The sequence below is a fragment of the Pongo pygmaeus genome, chromosome 1, assembly GCF_028885625.2.
Source record: "Pongo pygmaeus isolate AG05252 chromosome 1, NHGRI_mPonPyg2-v2.0_pri, whole genome shotgun sequence".
In the NCBI taxonomy this organism is placed as follows: domain Eukaryota; kingdom Metazoa; phylum Chordata; class Mammalia; order Primates; family Hominidae; genus Pongo; species Pongo pygmaeus.
The window spans coordinates 9,411,104-9,425,698 of record NC_072373.2 but is presented as its reverse complement, the minus strand read 5'-3'; the positions used below and the strand labels follow the sequence as shown (position 1 = coordinate 9,425,698).

At 39.3% G+C, this 14,595-nt stretch overlaps 1 protein-coding gene across 3 annotated transcripts in view; it reads left to right on the top strand.

Annotated features, from left to right (window-relative positions):
- CHRM3 (cholinergic receptor muscarinic 3) overlaps positions 1 to 14,595 on the top strand; it is a 521,859-nt gene that overhangs the window by 270,682 nt on the left and 236,582 nt on the right. For all 3 annotated transcript variants that reach the window (XR_010127531.1, XM_063670731.1, XM_063670724.1), the window contains one exon: positions 11,915 to 12,017. The gene's annotated coding sequence lies outside the window, so the exon portion shown is untranslated. The remainder of the gene's footprint in view (positions 1 to 11,914; positions 12,018 to 14,595) is intronic.

The window sequence follows — 14,595 nt, the reverse complement described above, 5'->3', positions numbered from 1 at the left end:
GTAACCTCCATCTCCCAGGTTCAAGCTATTCTCCTGACTCAGCCTCCTGAATAGCTGGGACTACAGGTGCCTGCCACCATACCCAGCTAATTTTTTTTTTTTAGTAGAGCTGGGGTTTCACCATGTTGGCCAGGCTAGTCTCGAACTTCTGACCTCAGGTGATCTGCCCACCTTGGCCTCCCAAAGTGCTGGGATTACAGGCGTGAGTCACCGAGTCCGGCCTGTTACTTATTTCTGGACAATGCCATCAATAATATCTCACAATTATGTGTTCTTCCACTTTCTCCTGTTATTTACTGGGTTTGTGCCTGGATTTTTCTTTTCCACCACCTGCCTCCTGAAATAGATAACATTTCCTGAGACTGAGCTCTCTGCCCCTCCCATTAGACACTCTCTCTCTCTTTTACAATATCAACTTTTATTTTAGATTCAGGGGGTATATATCAGGTTTGTTACCTGGTTATACTGTGGGAGGCTGAGATTTGGGGTATGACTGATCCCGTTACCCAGGAAGTGAGCATAGTGTCCAACAATTAGTTTCTCAACATTTCCCCCTCCTCCCAGCTCTAGTAGGCCCAGTGTTTACTGTTGTCATCTTTATGTCCATGAGTACACAATGTTTAGCTCCCACTTACAGGGAGAACATGCAGTATTTGGGTTTCTGTTCTTGTGTTAATTCATTTAGGATAATGGCCTCCAGCTGCATCCATGTTGCCGCAAATGACACGATTTGTTCTTTTTTATGGCTGCGTGACATTCTTTTCTTCTTAATCTGCATCTCTTCTCAAATCACTCTGTTAGCTGTTGTGCAGGTAGATCATCTTTATATTTTCATTTTTAATGATCTCTCTCCATGGCTTAATTTCTTTGTGTCACGAATTGCTTATATTGCCAGCTGAGCAAGCCACCTTCACAGCTTATTCAGTGTCTCTCCAACACAGATTTATTTACTACAGTCTTTCCTAAAATCCATACACACATACACCCAGCACAGACACATTCCTTTTTCTTTTAACCTCCAAGGCATTACTGTTCCTCTGCCTTATAAAAATAGATCTTCTTCTCTGTCCAGTCAGGTGAGACGTCTGGTCCAATGTCCCGCATATCCCATGCAGACCTCAGCATCCAAGTCCACTGTCACGTGCGGAGACTCATGCAGACATCTCACATGCACCATTACAAGGCTTTTCTCCCCTACATCGTATCAGGATGGCTTTTCATGATCACCCTGCCTCAACACTCTCAGTTATGGAATGAGGGTCACTCCACTTTTGGGCAGATCTTAATTGTGAGTCCAAGATAGGAAAATTTAGACTCCACGAAGAAACTGAAGCTCAAGGGGGAGAATTAAGTTCTCAAAGAAGCACCTCTTCATCCTTTCCCTTGTCACATACTACCTCCTGTAAGTGCACATGCCCTGGTCAAGCTGTCTAAATATGTTCTGTGCTACACTGTGCTACAGGCTTTCGGATGTTTTTCTGTATGCACGAACCCCCTTATCTTGAAAATTTTCCTGTCAAAACTCTACCCAGCTCTTCAGAATCCAACACAAATCACCTTTCTCTGTCATGTCTTTTATTGTCTTCCCATACCTGATAGGAACAGAATCATCCATGTGTGCTCTTGTACCTTTGTAACTCTATTACAAACCCATTTTTCTCCTACAACTTAAAAGCAATATGTAATAAGTGTTTTGTTTTACATTGCTTTTTGGAAATTGGTGCAGACCCCATGCTGCCTAATTTTATTAAGAATTCACTACTACTTAAAAGTGTTCTCTTTTTTTTTATCACTTAAGGTCAAATACACTATACACTTTTTCTTTTTTTTTTTTTCCGCTTTCTTTTTTTTTTTTTTTTTTTTTTTTTTTTGAGACAGAGTCTTGCCCTGTTGCCCAGGCTGGAGTGCAGTGGCATAATCTTGGCTGAGTGCAAGCTCTGCCTCCGAGGCCCAAGCAATTCTCATGCCTCAGCCTCCTGAGTAGCTTGGATTACAAGCTTGAACTACCACCTGTAGTATTTTTAGTAGAGATGGGGTTTTGCTGTGTTAGCCAGCTTGATCTCAAATTCCTGGCCTGAAGTGATCCGCCCACCTTGGCCTCCCAAAGTGCTGGGATTACAGGTGTGAGCCACCGTGTCTGGCCCAAATACGCTTTTAAAATGTGATGTGTCCCCCACTTCTCGAACCTCTTTTACTTTGATGTTTAGTCTGAGCATTGCTTCCAGATACCTTTTACGTAAAGACCATCTCTATCACTTCAGTCTTCCACTCAAAGCATTTTAATAACTCTGCATTGCTCTTAGGATAAAGTACAAGAAGATATAGTTAAAATGTAAAGGAATTGTGTCTAAAGGAAAATTAGAATTCTACGGTAATAGAATTTAGTATTGCCTCTGTACAGCTTAGGCTGAAACCTTCTGATGCTTTACAGTTCTAGGTTAACATTAAAAAAAACTCTCAACTCATCCATACTGTGTTGGCTTCTGTAGAGCAGAATTCTAATTTATCACATCAGAGTGTGATTGCAGAAGTTTATGTTTGTTGGTGATTAGGATGTGTTTTCTTGTCCAGTCTTGCTCATTAGAAAGACAGTTTGGGGTCTTATTCAGAGAACGAACCGGTAGTTCTGGAGATAATAGGATTAGGAGAAATGCCGTATTCCACTTTACACCGCACTAAGAAACTGAAAGGGACATTAATTTCTTTAAAGGGCATCCCTGCCTACATAGTTGAACACTGTCTTCTTTCTACATCCTTAATCAATTTCTTTTCTGAGTGACTTCATCCTGAGCTTCCATCTCACCGAAAATTCCCTGAGGCACTGTCAGCATGGAGCCTGTTGATCCTTGGTGCCTGGGCTGGAATAGGCTGTGCACTCCTGGACATAAACCCTACTCATATGATTCTTAGCTTGGAGCCAGCGTTCCCCGAAGTTAGGCAAGATTTCTAATGCCTTAAAAGGGAAAGGTAGGGTAAAAATAATTAAGTCCAATATTCTTTCCCTTTTAAACTTTTTATACGCTCCTTTCTTTGTCTTTGTTATTTGAATTTGACTTCTTTGTTCTGTCTTAAGACAACTTGTAAGGACAAATTGTTATTCACCCAGTTAACAAAGTGGCATTTCTCTACATGTTGTTGTTTTATTTTTTCCTTAAAAAGGGATTTATTTCTTCAGGCCTGGCATTACTGTTTTGTTTTCTTAATACTTTGCTGGATGAAATGGTTAAGAGCACTAAATATCATTATTGTTTAATATAAAGAACCAGACTCAGATTTAACTAATTTTCCTCAGATTTTTCAGGTCTTGACCTACACGTGTCACCCAAGTTGATTCTAGATGAAAGGGACTGTTGACTAAAAGATAAAAGGGGAAAAAATTCTAGAATGACAGTAAAGTTAGAAAGACCCAGAAAGACTTTATACATGACCAGGGGATAATAAGGTGGAAGGGGTTATACCAGACACCTCATTCTAATATACTAATTATAATATTGTCATTTAAAATGCAATCCACTATATTAAAAAAGGGTTTTGAATAGAAAGTTACAAGCATATTCAAAAGCAGAGAGAATACTATAATCAACCCACTATACCCATCTTGCAGCCTCAATAATTAGCAATATATGGCCATGGCCAACTCGTTTCTTTTCCATGGCCCTCCTTTCCCACAAACACTGGATTATTTTAGAAACAAACATAAGACAAAAATATCTCTGCATGTACTAAATTAATATTCAATATTAAAGATGACTCTTGAAATACGAGATTTTAAGAGATCAGTCTGATACTATAAAATAATAAGCCAGTTAAGGTTTTGTTTTAATCAACTATATTAAGGCATAATACACGTGCAATAGCAAGCACTCATCTTAAGTGTATATTTGGATGAGATTAGAGAAATTTGTCTACCATGTTGCTACCACTAAATCAAGCCCTAACATATTTTCACCATCACGCCAAGTTCTCTTATACCTCTTCCTAGTTGCCGTAAACACATGCCACCCCCACCCCAAGCCCCAGGAAAAATGCTTTTCTGCTTTCTGGCCCATAGATTCTATTTATTTTTTCTAGAGCGTTACAAAAATAAAATCATATGTAAAGTATTTCTGTGTCTGACTTCTTTTGCACAGTGTATTTTTGAAATTTACATATATTGTGAACATCAGTCGTTCATCACTTTGTATTGCATCTTTAAAATTCCGTTGCATGACAGTATCACATTTTGCTTCTCCAGCCCATCTGATGGATAATTGTTTTTTGGTTTTTGCTTTTATGGAGATAGAGTCTCACTCTGTTGCCCAGGCTGGAGTGCAGTGGCATAATCTCGGCTCACTGCAACCTCTGCCTCCCAGATTCAAGAGCCTCCCAGATTCAAGAGATTCTTCTGCCTGAGCCTCTCAAGCAGCTGGGATTACAGGCATGCTCCACCACAGCCAGCTAATTTTTGTATTTTTAGTAGAGACAGGGTTTCACCATGTTGATTAGGCTGGTCTCGAACTCCCAACCTCAGGTGATCTACCCCCCCCACCTCAGCCTCCCAAAGTGGGATAATTGAGTTTTTTCTTTCCCAGTTTGGGGTGACTGTGGATAGTTTCTGTGACCTTCATATGCAAGTTTCCGAGTAGACTTGTATTTTTCACTTCTCTTTGGTGAATAAGTAGGAGTATAATTGCTCAGCAGTATATATTAAATATGTGTTTAGCTACGTAATAAACTTCCCATTATGTGTTTTCTAAAGTGGTTGTACCACATTACATTCCCATCAGCAGTATAGGAGAGTTATAGTTGCTTCCCATCTCTGCCAACATAGATATACTATGTTGTTCTAATTTAGCCATTCTTACGGTATGGCATAGTATCTTATTATGGCTTTCATTTGCATTTTCCTAATCACTAATTTTCTTTAGCATCGTTTTCATAGGATTACTAGACTCCTCAAATTCTAATCACCATTTCTTCAACTCAGTGAGGCAACCAAACTCACTGTGGGTTCTCTTGTCTCTACCCATTTTCCAGAAATTTCTTCAAAATAAAAAGCCCAGGCTGGGCGCAGTGGCTCACCCTGTAATCCTAACACCTTGGGAGACCGTAGAGAGAGGATCACTTGAGCCCAAGAGTTTGAGACCAGACTGGTCAACAGAGGAAGACCCCATCTCTACATTTTTTATTAATTAGCTGGACATGGTGGTGCTACTTGGGAGCCTGAGGTTGGAGGACCCCTTCAGCCTAGGAGGTGAAGCCTGCAGCAAGCCAGGATCACTCCAGTGCACTCCAGCCTGGGTGACAGAGCAAGATCATGTCAAAAAGAAAAAAAAGGCCCAGATGCAGCTTTTCCTTCTCACATTTACCACAGTTATGCACTGCCTGTTGTCCCATTACTGAAAACCGTTATTTTATTTTACTTTTTTTTTTTTGAGGAAGTGAGGTGGGGATGTAGGTTACATTTCATCCTGTTACTCTGCCTTGGATATAACTGGAAATCCAGAGTAGTTTTTGAGAAATAATTTCTAAATTTTTTTTTAGTTTATCAAGAGCCAAGCCTGGAAAACTCAAGTCAGAATGTATGGAAGAGAATTCTTCAACTGATTACATCTAGCCTCAGTCTCTGGTCGTAGGAGAATATGTCACCAAGAAAGAAAAGGAAAATCATGCTTCCTTGCTGAATTTGGTGAATTCTGCAAAACAAGAATGACAGTGAAAGGGAGGAGACAAAGCAGTCTGAATCATGCCTCCCAGCTTTTCCACCTGGAATTTTATCCCAGAGAATGAAAGGCATGTTGGTAAAGATGAGTTATGCACAAGACAGGGATCCATTTCACATGTAGCCCTCTACCAATATTTTAGTGAACTTGGAAGTTCAGCCTGTCAGTCAGAGGAAAGCCTTACAACTTACTTTCCAGTGTGGCGTAGATGGGACCCCAAGATAGCTTGGGGACTTGGCAATGAGGGTGGGATGCCAACATATAGATGAAGGCGGCTCTGTCCTGGGGGCTGCAGCACTCTAGGGCTCCGTGAGCAGACCTCAGAAAAGGCCCCCTTGTCAGCAGGAGACAAGATGAGACCAAGAACAGAGATGTCTACCCAAGCTTACTAGGTCAAGAAAATGCAAATGGCATGCATGCAAGTGATAAACCTCACTGTCAATGTCAGCAGGGCTAGGAGCACCCAGATAGATAAGAAGCCCCATGCCATAGATCAGAGAAGATAATCAAATTCTGGAGACACAGACTCTTTCTTCTGTTCCTGAGCTCATTTAAACCACGCCTCTTTCTTCCCAGTACACACACACACACACACACACACACACACACACACACACACACACACAGAAAGGGGTGGGGGAGAAAGAATGGGAAAGGAAGGGTAAGAGGCTAACTTATCCAAAGGAGATCAAACGGTGCCTGAATTACATTTAACTTTGTGTTTCTTTTTAATACATGCAAGTATAAGCATAATGCAGGGGGAGGGGCAAGGGTTTGTGAATTTCAAATGATTTGTAAGATTTATAAACTTAGGGAGCTCCTGTGTTTTCTAAGAACTGTTAACCCAGGAGGTGGGTAGTGCAGTTTCCCCATCTTCCTATCATGCCTAAAAGACAGGAGATTTTTTGAAGCACCAGGTGTTAGAATGTACTCCCTAAAACTGTCAATGAGACCAAGACTACAGAGATGTGAATAGGGCACCATGTGAGACTCATGATGAACATCTTCTGGTTTACCATTCTTCCTACATGAGACAGAAGCAGCACCCCAAATTAGCTTCGGTTTCTTCAAATGCGCATTCTTCCTGCCCAGCAGAAGACAGATGGCTTCCCGGAGCTGGAGAACGTGCTTGGGCCATGGCCTGACGCCTTCAAGCAGAGAAAGCAGGAGTGGGAGAATTCTGCAGCTCAGTTCTTTTCTTTAGCTCCTTCCTTGTCCAGAGAATGGGGCAGGAATGGGATGGAGGGAAGGAGAGAAGGTGCAATGTGCAGTGCAGAGTGGAAGATCGCTGATCACCCGTTTAAAGTCATATGCAATAGCTATTCTGCCAACAAATCTTCCTATTATTGTAATCTTATTTCCCATTAACTCTTGTTATTATAAGAAATTGATTTTCATCATGCTCTCTAAGTGTCTCTCCTTCACCCCTCCTCCAATATCAAATAGTTGATAATGTAACAAAATAATATTGTATATGCTGGAAACTAACCATGCAACCACATATCCCACATATATCAGCTATGTTTGCTTTTTATTTCTGTGTCTATATTTTCATTCAATGTATATTTTAATGGGTATAATTTAATAGTACATTATAAGAATGAGATTATGATTTTAATGTATTTATAATTACTCTGCCCTAGAACAACTAATTTCTTTTTTTCTGAGCATCCTTTTAGTTTTTATTAACATATATATAGTATCTATTTATCATCAGAGCATATAATTTTATATTCTGCTTTTGTTATCATTTTCCTTGTTGCTACCTATTTATCACTTATGACTACTTAATGCACCATGCAATTTCTATACCTACATTTTCTTAAATGCTTTCCTGTTTGATACACAAATAGTTTCTATTATTCACTATTATAAATACAGATCAAGCAACCCTAATCTAAAACACTCCAAATCTAAAACACTCCAAAATCTAAAACACTCCAAAATCCAAAACTTTTTGAGCACCAACATGACACTCGAAGGAAATGCTCCCTGGAGCATTTCACATTTTTGGATTTTTGGGTTAGGAATCCCCAACAAGTACAAATATTCCAAAATCCGAAAAAATCAGAAACCTGAAACACTTCTGATCCCAAGCATTTCAGATAAAGAATACTCAACCTGTAATGTTACAGTGATCATTTTCCTAGGAATGCCTTTTTTTTTACTTTAAATTATTTCCATGGAATGATTTGTGAGTGGGATTACTCGGTCCACAGATAGGAATATATTTAAGGACTCTTAATATAGGTATGGGTCAGATTGGTGATTTGATGGGCTGTACATATTTATAGGACCACTAGAAAAAATAAATTTATTAGTTCTTTTTGCAAGTCTCATCTTCATTTTTTGTTCATTATAATTGCAGTTAATGTACATTGTACATACCATTTGACAATTAGTGTGGCTTAATTAGAAAAATCACTGGCCGGGCACGGTGGCTCACGCCTGTAATCCCAGCACTATGGGAGGACCAGTCGGGTGGATCACGAGGTAATGAGATCGAGACCATCCTGGCTAACACGGTGAAACCCCATCTCTACTAAAAATACAAAAAAATTAGCTGGGCGTGGTGGCGGGCGCCTGTAGTCTCAGCTACTCGGGAGGCTGAGGCAGGAGAATGGCATGAACCCAGGAGGCAGAGCTTGCAGTGAGCCGAGATCACGCCACTGCACTCCAACCTGGGCGACAGAGTGAGACTCCATCTCAAAAAAAAAAAGAAAAGAAAAGAAAAATCACTTAAGTATCAGACAAGCAATTCAAATCCCAACTCAGGCCACTTCCTGTTGTATGCTAAGTGGATGAGCCTCTCACAAAAATAATTTTTTCAATGGTAAATTGGCAACAATGGTGTCTCCTTTACAAGACCGTTGAAACAATTTGGTGAATTAATCAATGCCTGGTGTGTTCGTGGCCATACAGGAAGTTATTACTCCTGCTCGCTGTCTCTGCTTCTCTAATTTTATCTACCTCCCCTCCCACTCCTGACTTCTTCTTGCATGGATTATCCATTCAAGTTATTTTGATACAAGGTTTTTTAGACCCCACTTTCTCATGCCAGAATTTATGTTAATAGGGGTCAGTTATCAATGTTCTCTAGAAACCTGATCTCTCAATAGCAAGTGCTTAATTAGATTGCAAATCACTGAGGTCACTTCTGTTCACCCGTGAGTTTTCTTGTGTTCACCCAACCAAATGGGAAATACATTCAGAATAAATACATTTTCATAAATTGCTCATTTTTGAATGCTTCGTACAGTCCAATTTCTCTTTTAAAAATCTTATCCAAGTTTATGCCCATTAGGTTTCTCAGAGACTTTTTGACTTGTTTTTCTGTTTCTTTGTCTTGGTTTCAGATAATACTTCAGTTTAATCTTCTATTTGTTGCATCCTAACCAAGAACAACAAGCTTAATTCTTGTGATAACAAGTGTAGTTTGTCAAGAATTGCAAGACAAGACCATTGCTAGAAGTTACATTTCGGAATGGTACTGCCATTTGGATTTTGTCTGTCTCATACCCAGTGTCTGTTTTCTAGGCATTATTGCTCATTGTTGTCTGGAAATTGGTTTTTATCTTGAGGGAATTTGTAGCAGAAACTGCCTTTTAAAGCAATCACTCTTCTTTAAAGCCAAAAGTAATTTCTAATATGTTATAAGGTATCAGAAAGCCTGTAACAAGCATACAGTTTTTCAATTGGAAAAGCATTAAAAATATCAAATTCTATCCTCTTTCAAAAGGGTGAGGCAATTTGGGGGCTGCCAAAAGATTTTCTAGTCTCTCACCTTCATGATAAGATATTGAGCTGTGTAGGAAATATTCTAAGCAGTTCCACTTTAGGAGTTTAAAAGAAAAAACGGGAAGGAGGGAAGAGGAAGGGGAAAAAAATCCTCTGCAATCTTCCCAGCTTCAGCAACTGTATTTCACAACTCTGGAGAATCCCAGAGGCTCCTTTAGATATTATTTTACATGAACCTTCTCTCATTAAGTGTCATAGAGAAGGTTTCTTCATTTTTGCATTTTTAAGCCTGCTTTCCCCCCATATCCATGCCCACTATCCCTGTTTTTGCCTGTTACAAATGAGTGCTAGCTTCTTTTTCTACCTGAATAGACAAGACAGTTCTAACTTCTTATCAGCCTCAAAGACCCTTGCCACAGATGCTACACCAGCAAAGTTACTAAAGTACTAAGGATTTCAGAGGTGGACATCACAAGGCTTGAGAGAAGCTCATATATAACAATTAAGTCTGCAGGGGAAATTTGAGGATCATACACAGCTGGATTCAGACAGAATGACCAGTTTTTCTGTAGTTGCTGGACAGTACAAAGTAGCCTGACATGCCTGCCATGTGTATTACAGAGAAGTCTATTATTGAAACTCACAAGGTGAAAAAATGTGGACCTGATCACAGTTGAGTGTGTCTGCCCCATGCTTGCATTTATGATATTGGAAACAGGAAGGGTGAGATTGGAAACAGGAAGGGTGAGATTGGAAACAGTCCATTTCTGCCCAGAGCCCACTCTGCAGCATGTAACAGCAAAGCATTCGCTGTCAAGAAATAGTGTCTATCATGGTTATACCACATTCATCATTGTGCCACACTTAATTTCTTCAAGAACCCTGGCATCACAGCTCTCCTTCTGTTGTAAGGGGGACTGGCCCCCAGTTTTAGCCACTACTCCAAGTCTGCACAAATCACCCTGTGGTATTGGGCAAGCTCCTTAACCTCAGTTTCCCCTAGCACATGGTAGAAGTGAACTTACACTGCCCAACCTGTAGAGAGATTGTGAAACCAGAATGAGATAATGTGTGCAAAGGATTTCGGGACGAGTTTCTAATTCTGAAAATTCTTGGGGTGTATGCTTTCATTTGTACCGTTAATCTGATTTGCAGTCATTTAAATCTGTAAAAGGATGTTCTGCCACATCTTGTGCATAAGTTTGATTTTCCTCGTGTTGTTATGAGCCCCCACTGGGGCAGCTTTCAGAACATGCCATTCCCCTCACAGCCTCCTGCATGGGAGCATGACGGCTAGATCTCTTTCTCCTCCCTCCCCATCCCATTTCCCTTTGTCTGCCCATCACTCTCCTACACTCCACACAAGACTCAGGTTAAAGACCCCCTGCTCTGTGACATCACCTTCTTACCTAACTCTCTGCACCTTGGACTGGCAATGATTTAGCTTTCCACATCCTAAATGGGGGTGATCTGCATCTAACTTGGTCTCTTTCCCTCATTAGACTTGGCTTTTTGAGAACAAGACCAAGCCTCTACTTAATACTTTAACCCAATAACTGCTTTGTATTATTTGCTTAGTAAATATTGATCAAAATGATGAGTGAATGTCAAATACTTGTTGCCATGAAATAAGTTGAATCGGTAAAGTGAGTGATTCTTAAATTATTTGCTATAAAACATTAGGGGGAACTCATACCTAGTTGTGTCTTTTTTTGTGCTACTATAACAAAATACCACAGACTGGGTAATTCACAATCAACAGACATTTATTGCCTTGCAATTTTGGGGGCTGGGAAGTCTAAGATCAAGGCACCGGTATCTGGCCTTCTTGCTGAGTCACCACAAAGCAGAAAAATGCTGTGTCTTCACATGGCAGAAGGCAGAAAAGCAAAAGAGGAAAAGAGGGAGAAGGGAGACGCAGTCAACATTTTGTACAGCATTCTCCCACCCATGAGGTCACAGCCCTCATAGCTTAATCACCTCTTAAAGGTCCCACCTCTTAACTACTGTGACACTGGCAATTACATTTCAGTATGAGTTTTGGAAAGGACAGTCATTCTATACAAAACCGTAGCAGCTTTATATCAACCTAATAATATACATGTCTGTATGTTATGTGTACATATTTTGGGGGAAGCTTATAAAATACTGCCAATTATTGGAAGTTTCAAACTGAGGGCAGGTGACCATATGACAGAAACCATAAGCTGAGGCATTTGTGTTGAACAGGAGGTTACAGCATCTCATTGTTTCCCCAGTAACTGCTGTGGATCGCTCCCTCAGCGGGATACTAACAGGTGTCATAGAATAAAAGAATTTCTTGATGAAGTATATTTGGAAATGCTGGGATAAATCTCCATTTTTGAAATCTATCATGTAATTAATATTCCATCTCACAATTCAGTGATCTGAGTGTACTACTTGTTGTTCTTTTATCTTATTTTAAACTTACCCCTTCCATGTTTCATTTTTAGCTTTTGCTGTGGCGTGGCACCTGGTCTCTTTCTAGAAGGAAAGTTCAACAAACAGCACAGTTCTGGACGCATTGTATTGGTTTGATGCTTCTACCTGGAACAGGTATGTAAATCTCCAATACATGATTACTGCCACTTTTGAATCATAACTATGGGTGTATATTCATTCCTGTGGATTACTGAGAATGGAATCTGCTCTGAACGATTAAGTTCATGTGTCAGCGATGACTTTTGTCTTTTCTACTTAGAAGCGTGTGTTTATATTTTGGCATCTACAACTCCTGAGGACTACTTCATTATCTTGGTTATATGATAAGCTCAAATTAAGAATATAGCCATTCAAAGAGAGAGGAGAAAGTCTGCACTTATATGGTTCTGAAAATAATAAGATTTATCCAAAAATCTATGGAAATCAAATGATGAAATATGACTGGTACTCTGGTATGTTTTAAGTGTAGTATCTGTAGTCCAAAATTCTTACGGAAAAATATCAACTTCTTTCCCCGCCCCAAATTAGTCCAGGCTTAGAGAAAACTGTGTAACAACTCACGGGATAAAAATGACTACGTATGTGAATTAATCGATAGAATTAAATCAATTAATTGACTACTCAAACACTAAGATTTTGTGACAGTTATTCCCTTCATGTATGCGAACATAAATATTACATAAAAACAAAAAATATGCTGTTTGATATTAATGTTTAATGAATTCTCTTGAAGGATATTCTGAAAGTAGATTCTCACTATATATAAATATGTCAGCCTGTAGCTTCTGTCTAATTCAGACTTACTTGGATGAGCACTGTTTGTGAGTATGTAACATAGATAGGTAGATAGATGGATAGATAGATAGATAGATAGATAGATATAGACATAGGTATCTCACAACACCTATTACATAATATATGCATGTGTGTGTGTTTGTATATATAGTATGCAATGACTAAGGGATACTTTATTACAAGATTGATTGCTTACTTGTATGCAACTTTTTAAAATATTATTAGAAATATAGCAGGCTTGTTGAAATACTTGTACATATTTGAAAAAGTGCCCCATAAATTCTATTTTCAACAGGAAAGCTATGCAACAACTCACCTGCCTCTGCCTCCTCCCCCACCCCCATAGGAAGTATGTTGAAAATGCAGTTTGGGAAATTGGGAAGTAGCACAAAGGATAATTAATCAGGTCTGAGCTCAAGACCTAACTCTACTACTTAACAATGGCCTTGGGAAGGTTTCTGTACTTCCTTGGGAAGCGCGTTATTATTTAAATCTGAACAGGAGGGAGGGAGAGTGAGAGAAAGTAGATAAATTCACCTCAAATTGCAGTGTCCCAAATGTACCAGGTCACATTTATTCTTACAGACATATGAAGTAATTAACGAATGTGTTTCTAAAGTTTTCCAAAGAGTTTTACTTTTACATTCTGTGAGAGTCTGAAATCCATGATTAGAGATTAATGTCCCTGATTTAAGGCAGAAATTGCAACTGGTCATCTACTTGTCAGATCCATCTTAGTTCATTTATTTTATTATTTATTTTGGGCCTACACAAATTTGTATGCATGATAACTAAGAAATTGCCAAATCAAAAAATCAGGACAGTTCACATAAAAATCTGGATTCCCAGTCTTCTCTTTCTCTGTAAATGGTCAGAAATTCTTCCTCTTAATTTCTGCGTCTAACCCATCCAGTCCTTCACAGTCCGCTCTGAGCCCATAGGTCTCAACCTTCACTGTGAAGAGATACTGGTTCTCCAGCTTCACCGCAGAAGATTAAATCAACACCTCTCAGGGTGGACCATGGACTTCAGAATTTTTAAAGTTCTTCAAATTATTCCATTGTGCAGTCACTGCCCTAATATCTTCCCTTCTCTTTGTGTAAAAACATCCCCCGAGTCCAAGTCACATTCATCATTTCCTCATCTCACCACTCTTCTCTGATAGTCCCTAAATCATCTTATTTCTATTCTTGTCCTGTTCAATCCGTGCTTCATCCAATAGCCAGAGTAATTGTCTTTATAGAAAATATCTGGTTGACTCCTGCTTCACCATCTTCAACAATAATAGTAATAATATAATAATTTAGGGTAATCATTTATACTTAGGTTGAATGAAGAATCTGACTTCAGTCTTTGTTGAAGGATTGAGTCATTGAAGCATTAAATTTTAGGAGCAAATGGAAGAAGACTACAAAAGCTGTAGCAGTACCTTCTGCTTGGTTGTCTTCTCCCAGAAGTGACCCATAGTGATCCTTAGGCCAAAAGTAATTCACAAGTATAGAAATAACAGACATTGCTTACCTATCCCACAGATTGCCACCCAATCAGGGTCCTGATTGCACCTTACATAGGATCAAAGGGATGTTGTAATTTGGTAGTGACACTACAATAAGATTAATTTTATGTCACAGCTACCAAAGTGTATTAAATGTCTCTCCTTCCTAAGTTGCATGATTCAGCCAACAAAATTTGATATGGGTGAATTTTTAGGCAGAGTAACAGAATTTGGTGTGTGTATGTGTGTGTGTGGTTGGAGTGCTTATAGCTGAGGCCTTTTCTCCTTCTGCTCAGACATGTAGATGACCTTCCTTCCCACTAAGTAATAACATTTTATTTGAACTGTGGAGGAGACTTTTTTTTCTCCTAAGTGACCTTATAAACCATTTGTATTAGTTCG